The 12,499-nt window shown below is 34.7% G+C and overlaps 1 non-coding gene across 1 annotated transcript; it reads left to right on the top strand.

Annotated features, from left to right (window-relative positions):
- The first annotated feature begins 7,141 nt into the window (after nucleotides 1–7,141).
- TRNAS-UGA (transfer RNA serine (anticodon UGA)) lies at nucleotides 7,142–7,223 on the top strand. The gene has a single exon. It is a non-coding gene; the product is annotated as a tRNA-Ser (tRNA).
- Nucleotides 7,224–12,499: the final 5,276 nt, after the last annotated feature.

The raw sequence follows: 12,499 nt of genomic DNA, 5'->3' as shown, positions 1-12,499 counted from the left end.
ACCGATCATCAATCTCCTTGAACAGAGTTTCTACTCTCTATTCCGATCACACACGTACCCTTAATACGATGCTACCCAATATCCAAACTTAATTGAACTAAGCATCTCTTTTAAGTCTTATTTCATCACTAGGCAAGCCTACAATGCTTATAATCAACTTTCAATATCAACTCTGTTTCGGCAACACTATCCTAATTTAGTATAATATTTTAAACAGAGTATGAAGTATTAAAGTACATTTATCTTCTCATTTATAATACTTCTATTATTATTATCATGTAAATACATCTTAACGCATATAGAACCATGTCTGGTTCGCATAGCATATATCATCAAATATACATATAACACATATTTCCATATAATAATCATATAACTCACATATAAACTTTCAACATATATTCAATAATTTTATTAATACTTATATTAAAATCATGTTCACGAAAGGGACTATGCACTCAATTGTTAGAGTGATGACTTAAAATTTGGGCAGCGCTTCGCTTCTAGCAATTGCCTTTTCCCTTGACGTAACTTAGCATTATTATCGCTAAGTTTTAGTCTAATATATATTGCAACTAATTATTAGTCCAGATTCATCATTAACCCAAAGTCTACTTTCATGATCTATCAAGTAATGAACAACCAAGTATGATCATATTGGAGGTAGGTTTATTGGGTATACGAAGTATACTGTTTGGAAATCCCACTTTAAACACCTCACTAAATCACAGCCTAGACATCATCCCCGTAAGTAGATCAACTAGTATAACGACTTGGAATCACTGATAAATCTTGTTTATAAGTTCATAATAACGATAGTGAACTTAAACATAAGTTATACTTAAAGTATGGTAAACCTAACTCACTTACAAGGGGGTTTAGTAAGAAACTGGGCTCTGTGCGGCCAGAACGTTTGAGCCGAAAGCTCTTCTTCTCGGGTCCTTCTGGCACTTCAGGACTTGCTACTAACACCTAGGAGGTGCTAGGGAAAGGCTTAGAGGGTTTGGGGGTGGTTGAGAGAGAGAACAGGTTAGAAAGGTATGAGGAATTGAGTGCATTGTGCCTTCTATTTATAGGTTGTACAAGGGCACTTCGCATCGTGACATTGACCTTCACGTCGTGACCTTGCGTAGGCACCAAGTCTTCGCCTGGTGCTGACACGTGGTGCAGAATGCAGGTGAAACAACCATTCTTAAAAAAAATTCATAACTTTTGCATACGAGCTCTATTTTTGACATTATTTATATCCACGCGTAGGTATTGACAAGATCTATAACTTTCATTTAGACTTTGTTGGCTAATTTTGACTTTATTTTTAAAGTTATATTTTAACAGGCTTAGACAATTAAAGTCCGTTAAAAATTCATAACTTTGTCGTCTGATGTCCGTTTTCGACTGTATTTATATCATTGAGCTCCTATTAAAGAGATCTTCAATTCCCGTTTAGGTTGTGTCAGCTAAAAATTGATCGATCTAAAATTTGATTTATGGGTTGTGTACTGTTACGCTAAATCTTAGAAAATTCATAACTTTCTCAAATGAAGTCAAATTTGGACGTTATCTATATGCACGCTCTCGGTTTAACGTATACTACGACTCTCGTTTAGATCACTAAGACTAAAAAGGATTTTGTCAAAAATTCACTTTTTATGATACGTGGAGCCGTGTCGGTTTAATCGCAAAACTTCGACGAGTCATAACTTCTTCGTTATAAGTCGAATTTCAACGTTCTTTATATGTACGGAATCCTTGTGACATATATTATAACTTTGGTTAATATTATTTATCCTAAATAATCTCCTATCAAAAATTCATTTTTAACGCTTATTATCTATTAGTTGACTAGCCCGAATCTACGGGTGTTACATTAGCTGTATACTTGTTGCTTGTACATAACTCTTGTTCTCTTAACCTTACTTCCTTTTCCCGATTCAGTAGGCTCGGTAGGCATAGCTCGACAAATCATGCATCAGTCCTCCGAACTTGGTTCGGTGACATATGTCTCAGCAAATCATACCTCGGTGCCTCAAAGGTAGTTCGGAGGTACATACCTCAGTAACTAGGTATATGCCTCATTACATGTATTAAGAAGCAGTTTTTGTATTTGTTTCCATGATCTTTGTTTTTGTTGGATTCAATGGACCTACACACTTCTATTTAACCTTGATCACATTTCAAATCCTCTTCATCATATACTCCATAATGTACTCTAAGCAGGTGATTATTGGTTTTTCCCTCCCTTCTATCAATTTACTATTAAACATTCCACAAAGGTTATTCAAAATCATATATGTGACTGGTCTACCTACAAACATAATAGTAACTTAGAACAATATATACCAAATGTGTATAATTTATCACTAAATTAAGAATGATATACGTGTGAAATGGATTATAGCCCAGTGTTGTGGTGGTATCTTCTTCAACTATTCATAATCTTCTTTGTTATATGAATTGAGTTCCTTCATCATATGGTTGAAGTCTTGCACTGTTGTTGTGGAACATTTCCATAGCCAATATTTGTACTCACTAGTTCTCCAAGTCTTCCTTATGTTTTCATATATATGTCTGAGACAGAATCTGTGTTCAGTAACTGGGAACAACTGTGGAATCATTGGAATTAAGCCCTACAAACTCATTAAAGTATAGTTAGTATAAGTTCAATTAGAAAACTAAAATAAATCTATTACCATTAGTCTATCACTTGTAAAAGTGAAGTTTGAAAGTGGTGACAGGTCCAGATCATCTCCAAGGTACTCAAGAAACCATTTCCAACTTTGTGAGTTCTCAGACTCAACAATGACATATGACAATCGGTATATACCATTGTTAGTGTCTAAGCCAATTGTAGTCAATATATACCCTGGGAAAACTCCTTTCATAAATGCCCCATCTAAACCAATAAAATACCTTAGGCATGATTTGAAACCCTTTTTCATTCCACCTTAGAAAACATAGATTCTATGAAAACGTCTTGAAGTTACATTTACAAGATTTGGTTGTGGAACCAGTTCCAGGTTCACAGTTGTGTTAGGATTTGTGGACTGCAGGTTTAGTATGTAATCTCTCAGCACTTCATATTGTTTTGTGTAATCCCCCATCATATGTTTTTTTGCATCAGATATATCCTTAAATACCTTGTTTTTGGAGAAGCTCACCTGATATCTTTTTTGTAGTATTTCTTGTACAACTTTGATTGGCACATTTAACTTAGATTCCAGTAGATCCATAATCTATTTAGAGAGGAACTTTGTTGTGGCAGATCTTACTTTTCTTATATTTAGGCATGAATATTCAGGTTGGTATGTTTTCACGAACCAACTGTCTTCCTCACTTTTCCTTGATGTTTGTATAACCCAAGGACAAGACAATTCAACTTTGTCCTTACTTGTCCTTTTTCTTTTTCCTTTACTTTTCTGTCCAATGCTAGATCCATCTACTTACCCCTCATTAAATATTACTTTTTCTTTACATGTGGCCCTCAACCTTAATTTATCATTTTTTAACAAAAAAAATATTCTTCCTTCCAATGAATGATGGCCAATCTTGTCATTCAACGCTTTTTTAATTTTGTATTTTTGTCCTATACGAAAATTTGTTTTGTGAAATTATCCTAAAGAACACCTTGTTTCCTTCCCTAGCTCTTTTATAACCTCTCTTCTCTTCTTTCCCATATCAGATTCATCACCCACTGAATCCCATTCCTCATTGTCAATTACATCCAACTCCAACTCTTCATGGTCATGATCTCCATCTTTCTCCATCTTATCCCTTATTCTTTTCTCAAAAAACTCTGCTTTAGTGTCAATGCTCATGTGGAAATCCCCCATATCCACTTTAACTTCAGGAATGATATTGTCTTCATCCACCCAATCATTGTCCTCACTGTCATCACTATCATCTTCCCCATCAAATTTGGTCCTATATCCCTGATCATTTTCTATGTTACCTTCCATTTTAATCTCCATGTAATCCATGTAATCATCCATGTCATTAACCAAGTTATCTTCCATGTCATCCTCGTGTCCATGTTTACTAAGGTCAACATTATCATGTTCTTGCATTTCAAATTGACTATGTTTTTCCACTTCAACTTGAGCTTGTTCTTCCACTTCTACCTGTGCATGTTCTTCCTCTTCAACATCTGCATTTGATTGTAATATCTTGCGGTAGAAACCAATATCAAATTCACTGGCTTCCTTAATAAAGTTACTTGTTATAAGCTCTTTCTCTGTATCTCCTGTAATACTAACATTAACATCATTCTCCAAGCTCAATCTATTACTACAAGATGACATCCCTTTCTCCTTATTCGAAATCTTTATCATATTATATTCATGGGATATTGGAGTTGGCAATGGTTCTTCTAAAATAAGGGATGATCTAGGTGGGCTTGTGAATGGTTATACCTCAGCTCTAGGGTTTTTATTATCATAATTTTCATTTATTTCATCAATCTGTACAATAAGGTTTAGGATTCATAAAGTAGGTAAGTAATTTGTCTCACCATGTTTAGTATATACCCTCATGAGTTTGTGATCACTTACATATTGGGCAAAATTATGTATATTATCATCATTGCCTAAAGGGTTAAGACCAAAGTGATAGTATATTATTGGAGGAACAACATACCTTAACCCTCTCATGACATCCAACTCATGAATTGAAAATTCATCTATATCCACCATGTCAACATAGTTCACTCTTCCCTCAACGTACTAAACATCGGGAAACTTTGAGAACTCACCTCTATGGTATAGCTTGATGCTAAAAAATGTTGGGTGTCCATCTTAAATCAAGAACAAAAACTATTTCAGAAAACTTATTTCACAAAATACATGATAAATGGTATGTTCATAGACTAAACCAACTGTGATTAGGTAAAAAAAAAACTTTTTAGATCAAACCTCCAATTTTTGGCATTCCACAGGGACCAAACTTGCAATTTTATCTTAAAGAATTTTGTTTTGTGTTTAATATGTAGTATGAAAATGGTGTTGCAATATGTAATAGCTACCAAAAATGAAAATACTTTCTCTTTAGCCCTAGTAATTTGAAAACACGTGCCTTTAAAATATTTTACATGTCAATTTGAATTTACATATCAATTTGAATATTAAGAAAAATCATCTAATGTTTTAAATTAGCAATTGTTTCAAAATCATTGATTAATGATTATGCTTTTTGAAGTATATTATTTAAATTGTTAACCATGGTTTCTATAGATATTAATCTAGTCTAGTCAACTATAATAAATGAAGATCTATTTTGACACATGTCAATCTCTCATAAGTTTTGACACTTGTTATTTTTATGATATTTTTGAAATTAAATAATATCCTAATGTCAATTTCTAGGTTTTTCTAATTTTTATAATTAAAAATTCACATAATAGTTATGTATGCAAAATAAATGTACTAAATATGATAGTAATTGTAACTAATACGTTTTTTTCTTTCCTTATTTCAAAATTTTATTTAAAAAAAAATACTTAATATTTAATTTTAATATTTAATTTTTTTAATTAACCCGTATAATACACGAGTTTTACACCTAGTAAGATAATAATTAAGAGGTTAACGTTGTAACTTCTAAAGAGTTGGAACTGCAAAAGTATTATGTCCCAGATTGATTTCCAAAGGAATGAATTTCAAAGTCGAATAATATATTTTTCTATATTGTTAAAAAACTAATTTATTTCTACCAATACTTTTGAAACTAATATATTTTTCTATCAAATTGTTAAAAAAAAATACTGTTACTTGAGGAAACCGCCAAAAAGGTTAAAAAAAAAAAAAAAAAAGTCAAATCATTGGATTTAATCCCAAACGCTAACAAACAATATGGAGGAAAAATATGTGTTTGATTAAGTCATGGTCCTATTTGCTGATTTGCACATTAATACTAAGAAGATTCCAGTCAGTCGTAAGTGACATGGTTACTTCATCTCTATATAATATGTGTATAAAAGCAGAATACATGATCATTTGATAATTCATTCACAAAATAAAATTAAAATGGGTTTCTTTGTTAAGAAACCAATGGCAATGACAATGGTCTTGCTCTTGATCACCATCTCTCTTCTGATATGTTCTTCGTAGGGTTTCACCGGGTAGGATAACTATTTCTCTCTATTATTCTTGTTGTTAAACAAAAGTATGTCTATGTATCGTTATTAATCACTTTAATTAGTTGTTTATTCAATTTGTTAATGGTATAACTAATAAAGTTTAAGATGGACTTAATTGAACGTCGATCCAATGGTAATCAACTAATTTGTCTATGTATATATTCATATAAAAATTAATACGTGCAGGGACCCCGTTTAGCGGATGCCACCCGAATATGATACGGGTATGCCTGGAACTGGAAGTGGTACGCCCCCATAATAATATTCTAGGAATATGTTGAGTGTTGGAAGCCAACATATTACGTAATTCTCTTTGTATTCTAGGAATTAATTTGAAGACGTACGTCTTAATGTGTATTAATTTTACATGCATAACTATATATATAGAAATAAAAATAAATATGTGTTGTTTTGATCATCAGATTCATAACAACCTTTATATATTATAAAAAAATATTGGATTAATAAGATTAACAGACAATGATAAACGGAATATTAAAAGAATAAGAAAAAGACCTCATCTAATATCTAGGGTTCATCAAGTTACAAAATTCACACCAGCTTAATTACCTCCAAAACAAATGTAAGCCGACATGGATACAAGTCATAAACTACTATTACGATTCATTGCAACAAGAACATTTTATTTTTATAGTAATTCAAAATAGAAATTCAACTTCCAATGAGTCATGAGTGCATGGTCCATAGTTCTTAGGTCTGGTTCGGTTGAAAAGTCGCATGAATAAAGGTAATTAAAATCTAATCTCTAAAATTAAGAACGACAAATTTAAACACAAATAAAAGAGAGTAAACAAAAATTCATTCACCATTTATTATAGCGTAATGATCCGAGGATGGACGACCATGTTCACATCAAAGATAGGTGGTAGGTATATACAATTCCGGGAATAAAACGGAAAAAGGCGTTGTCGCTTTATTCTTGTTTGGAAAATAAAAAAAATAAAAAAAATAAATGTTTTAGTAGTATTGATTTAAGAATAACTTCAATAAGTCGATATGTCCGAGTGGTTAAGGAGATAGACTTGAAATCTATTGGGCTTCGCCCGCGCAGGTTCGAACCCTGCTGTCGACGATAAAATCATTTTTAACATTACTTTTTTAATAATCTAATGAAAATATTCAACAAGTTATGCTGGAATTTACTGAACACAAGGGATCGTAAAAACACTCAATCCCACAAACCTTCTAGCAAATAACCAAAAACAATCCATTACATACTCAATAAAGAAGTGTAAATCTTTTATATTTTGAGTACAACTTTTTCTTCAATTTTAAACCTCCATATTTTTCTGTTGATATTTCTTCATCTAAATATATATCATGTTAATTTTATTTATATTAAGATTAAAAAGATAATTATGAAGCACAAGACATTTACTACATTTACTGATGAAATTCAAGAGTTTCAAGCACCTTTCGTCTATGTTGACATCTACATTAGTCTTGTGTGATAAGAGGTCCCCATGAAACTAAATTCGGAATTTTACAGCGTCGTAGTTAGAATTTTGAATAAGAAGGTTGTGGAGAACATGTGGTAAAACTTTGTTGGATAAGATTCTAAATATAGCAATTATAAATACGTTAGCAGTTGTTTCTATCACTGAAAAACCAAGGGAATGAAGATTATGGCGGCATGAACATGTCCAAATAGAAAACGTTAAACTGTGTTAGGTATATCCAAAAGATAGTGTAGTTAAAGTAAGGATCGAATCCTCATACGCACAAAACAATTGCAAAATATCTTTTTGCATAAGGTATTCTGCTTTGACACTTTAAATAAACAATAAAAGTAAAAGATGGTAATTTTATCTAAAAAGACAAAACAAAAAGATAACATAAATGAAAGTAAAAACTATATTTTTTATTCAGAAAAATATGACAGAGAATATATTTCGGTTTAAGTTCTATTCAACTATTATGTGAGTAACTATAAATTTGAATACTTGTTAATCAAAGTTGATAGTAAGTAACATTAATAGCCTCTAATGTAATTTAACTTGTCAAATAATCTAGTTAAAATAAGCACTTTAAATAAACACAATATTATTAGGCTTTAATGTCATTTAACTTGGGAATTGCCGGTGATGAACTATCGGAGACGGAGAGACCAAGAGAAGTAGAGATGTTGAATGAATGAATGGTCTCGATGAGGACTAATAGTCTTCTAAGATTCTTTTTTCAATTTTTACAAAAATGGGCTAGGGTTTCATATTATTATCAAAGAAAAGTACAAATACAAGGAAAAAGAAAGATATAATATATAGACAAGCTAATTAGGGTTTCCTAGCGAAAATGCCCAATCATAAAACCCAATACAAAATAAAGCCCAAAATATTATTAGGTTAACATCCCCCTTCAAACTCACAATGCAACAGCAATAAGCATTGAGAGTTTGTCAGATAGAAAATGGAATCGAGGAGCAGTCAACGGCTTCGTAAGAATATCAGCAATCTGCAAAGAGGAAGGAACATAAGGAAGGGAGATAGTGCCCTTCTGGAGATGATGACTTGTGAAATGACAGTCAATCTCAATGTGCTTTGTGCGCTCATGAAACACTGAATTCTTGGCAATCATTATCGCACTCTCGTTATCACAATACAAAGGGGTAGGCTGAGAGATGTGAACGCCCATATCTGCAAGAAGCCATCTCAACCAAACAATCTCACAAGTGGCGATAGCCATGGCTCGATACTCAGATTCTGTAGAAGATCGAGAAACAACATCTTGTTTCTTGCTTTTCCATGATATCAATGAATCTCCAAGAAAAACACAATACCCAGTAGTGGACTTACGATCATAAATATCATTATCCCAATTTGCATCACTATAGGCACGCAACTCAAGAGAGGATGAAGAAGGAAACATAAGAGTGCAGAACTGGGTATCACGTAAATATCTCAAAATACGAAGAACAGCTCCCCAATGAACAGTAGTAGGAGCAGTGACAAACTGGCTAACCACATGAACTGCATGAGCTATATCCGGTCTAGTGACAATCAGGTAAACCAAACTCCCAACAATGGTACAATAAAGACTTGGATCTGATAATGTGACACCATCAGTTTGAGAGTACTTTGCATTACTCTCTATAGGCGTATCAACTGTTCGATTATCCGTGAGTCGTGCACGTTCAAACAAATCTGAAATATACTTCGTTTGAGATAAAAGATAACCCTTTGGAGATTGAGCAACTTCAATCCCAAAGAAATAACGAAGTAATCCCAAGTCTTTCATAGCAAAACGGTGAGCCAAATCACACTTTAAAGACTTTATACCATCATGATCATCACCGGTAATAATCATGTCATCGACATACAAGGAAAGAATAATCCGCCCTACATTCGTACATCGAAAAAATAGAGCCGAATCATGGTTACTTGGTTGAAAACCAAGAGAAGTAATCACCGTAAAAAATTTCTCAAACCAAGCACGAGGGGCTTGTTTGAGGCCATATAGAGCCTTCCGAAGTCGACAAACTTCACCTGGTCGGTGAGCAATACCAGGGGGAGGAGACATGTATACTTCTTCATGAAGATCGCCATTCAAGAAAGCATTCTTGACATCCATTTGATAAATCTTCCATTGACGAATGGAAGAAACTGCAATCAAGGTGCGAACAGTCGTCATTTTTGCAACAGGAGCAAACGTCTCCTCATAATCCATACCATACTTTTGCGCGTACCCTTTCGCAACAAGTCTGGTTTTATAACGCTCAACGGATCCATCAGACTTTGTTTTGATTTTATAAACCCAACGACAACCAATCTTGTGTTTTCTAGGTGGAAGCGGAACCAGATCCCATGTATGAGTCTGATAAAGAGCTGCAAGTTCCTCAGCCATAGCGGTCTGCCAAAGGGGATCAGAAATGGCCTCTTTATAGGATGTTGGCTCAGAGAAACGATGTACATTAGCAGTAAAAGAGGCAAAAGCCGATGAGTAAGAGGAATAGACAAATTCAGGAAGCTTTGTGGACTTCTTATTACGATAAGGTCTCGATGGAGGGGGGTCTTGATGATTTGTAGGCAGAGGATCAACGATAGGTGCTGGATCAGCCACATGTGGTGGATCAGCAACAAGTGGTGGATCAGTGACATGTGGTGAATCATCAATGTCAATGCTAAACGGATCAATAGTACAGAGCTCCTCTCGGGTTGCATCATGTGACTGAACAGGAATGCTATAGAATGGAATATGCTCCAAAAAGGTGACATTGCGAGATACATAAAGTTTCTAATTTGAAGGATCATAACACTGATAACCTTTCTGACCAATACCATATCCCAGAAAAACAAAAAGAGCTGATTTTGAAGACAACTTATCTCTCTACATGAGGCTTCAAGACAAAACATGTACACCCAAACACTCGTAACGAAGAATAATCTGGGAGTTGTCCAAACAACATTTCATAAGGAGACTTCCCCAAAGTGTACGCAGTAGGAATGCGATTAATAACATAAGTAGCGGTATGAACAACTTCTCCCCAAAACATATTGGGAACTTGAGCAGAGAGTAGTAAGGATCTAGCAGTTTCTAGGAGATGTCGATGTTTTCTTTCTGCAACACCATTCTGCTGAGGAGTGTCTGTACAAGATGATTGATGTATAGTGCCATCAGATGCCAATAATTATTTAAAATCATTGGAGGTAAATTCTCCTCCCAGATCACACCGAAAACATTTTATGATAGCAGAGTGTTGAGTCTTGACAATAGCTCTGAATTCACTATATATGGTGAAAAAAGTCAGACATGCGCTTCATAAAATAAACCCACGTATAACGAGTGTAATCATCAATGAATGAAACATAATAGTTAGCTCCTGACTTGGAGGTTATCGGAGAGGGACCCCACACATCAGAATGGACAATATCAAAGGGAGCAACAGAACGAGTGACACTTTTATTAAACGGTAAAGCAGAAAATTTTCCTAGTTTACAACCACAACAATCAGAAATATCATCAAATTTCAAAGAGCCTAACACACCAGTGGAAACCAAAAACTGTAAATGAGACGCTGAAACATGTCCCAAACGAGAATGCCAAAGATAAAAAGGAGACGATGAAGGGTTTAAACGAAAAGACGACAAATCGACACTAGATGCAACAACATCAGCAACATGTAGTTGCTCCAAGACATAAAGCTCCCCAAGTCTACGGCCTATCCCAATCACCCTCTGAGACCGAATGTCCTGTACACAGCAGAATGAATCAGAAAAGAAGACCCAACAACCAGATTTACACAACTGACTGACCGATGCAAGATTCAAAGCAAGTGTAGGAATGTAATACACATCTGTTAAAGATATATAAGGAGTGACAATAGAACCAACACCCTCTACTGACATGGGTGTAACACTAGCAGACATAACAGAGACAGGTGTACGAGAAGATAATGAAGCAAAAGATGAAAAATGTGGTGACATGTGATGAGATGCACCAGAATCCAATATCCACAAGGATGAAGGAATACCTGACGTGTTGGATGAAGACAGACCTGAATGAGACATGGAAGCTGACATGGCAGTTGGATTGGTAACTAAGAACTGTCTGAATTGCTCAACAATCTGTGGATCCAAGGCTGATGGTGGTGTGAAATCTGTTTCATTCTCAACTGAAGGTGTAGCAGCAGCGTACTGTGCTGGCCTAAAAGATGAAAAAGAGGGACGTGACTGTCCAGAAGACTTGTTCTGCTGTGAAGACTGAGAGTGTGTTGGTGGTCTTGTTTGTTGTTGCTGTTGATTTCCCTTGCTTGTTAGTAAAGGACAATTTGCCTTCCAATGGTTTTTCTTCGTACAGAAAGCACACTCATCAAATGCAACTCTGGGACGATTTTGGTTTGAAGATTGGGGTCGTTGTGAAACAGCAAAGACAACAGGAGTGACTGTCTTGGGAGCTTTGTCAGCATGGGACTTGATACGAGTTTCTTCAGCAATCAACTCGTGAACAACCGAATCAACAGTGGGAAGAGGTGTACGATGCAAGATTGATCCACGCAGACTTTCAAAATCTGAACGTAATGCCATCAAGAATTGAACCAAACGTTGCTCTTCCCTTCTATCAATATAAGGCTTAAAAGCCTTCAACACATTAGGTTCTGTAAGAGCTAACTGATCCCACAAATCCGACATAGCTGCATAAAATTCTTGAACACTAAGATTGTTCTGTTGGAGGGCTCAAATATCAAACTCTAACTGATACTGCTTTGCAAAGTTAGACTGAGTATATAACCTAGCCAAGTGATCCCAAACCTCCTTTTCCGTGTCATACTTCGCCAACTGAGTACCAATAGACTGGATGACATAATTATTAATCCAAGTAATGATCTTGGAGTTATCAGTCTCCCATGAATCC

The sequence above is a fragment of the Lactuca sativa genome, chromosome 2, assembly GCF_002870075.4.
Source record: "Lactuca sativa cultivar Salinas chromosome 2, Lsat_Salinas_v11, whole genome shotgun sequence".
NCBI lineage: Eukaryota > Viridiplantae > Streptophyta > Magnoliopsida > Asterales > Asteraceae > Lactuca > Lactuca sativa.
The sequence above is the reverse complement of the archived record's forward strand: the minus strand, read 5'-3'. Positions and strand labels throughout refer to the sequence as shown.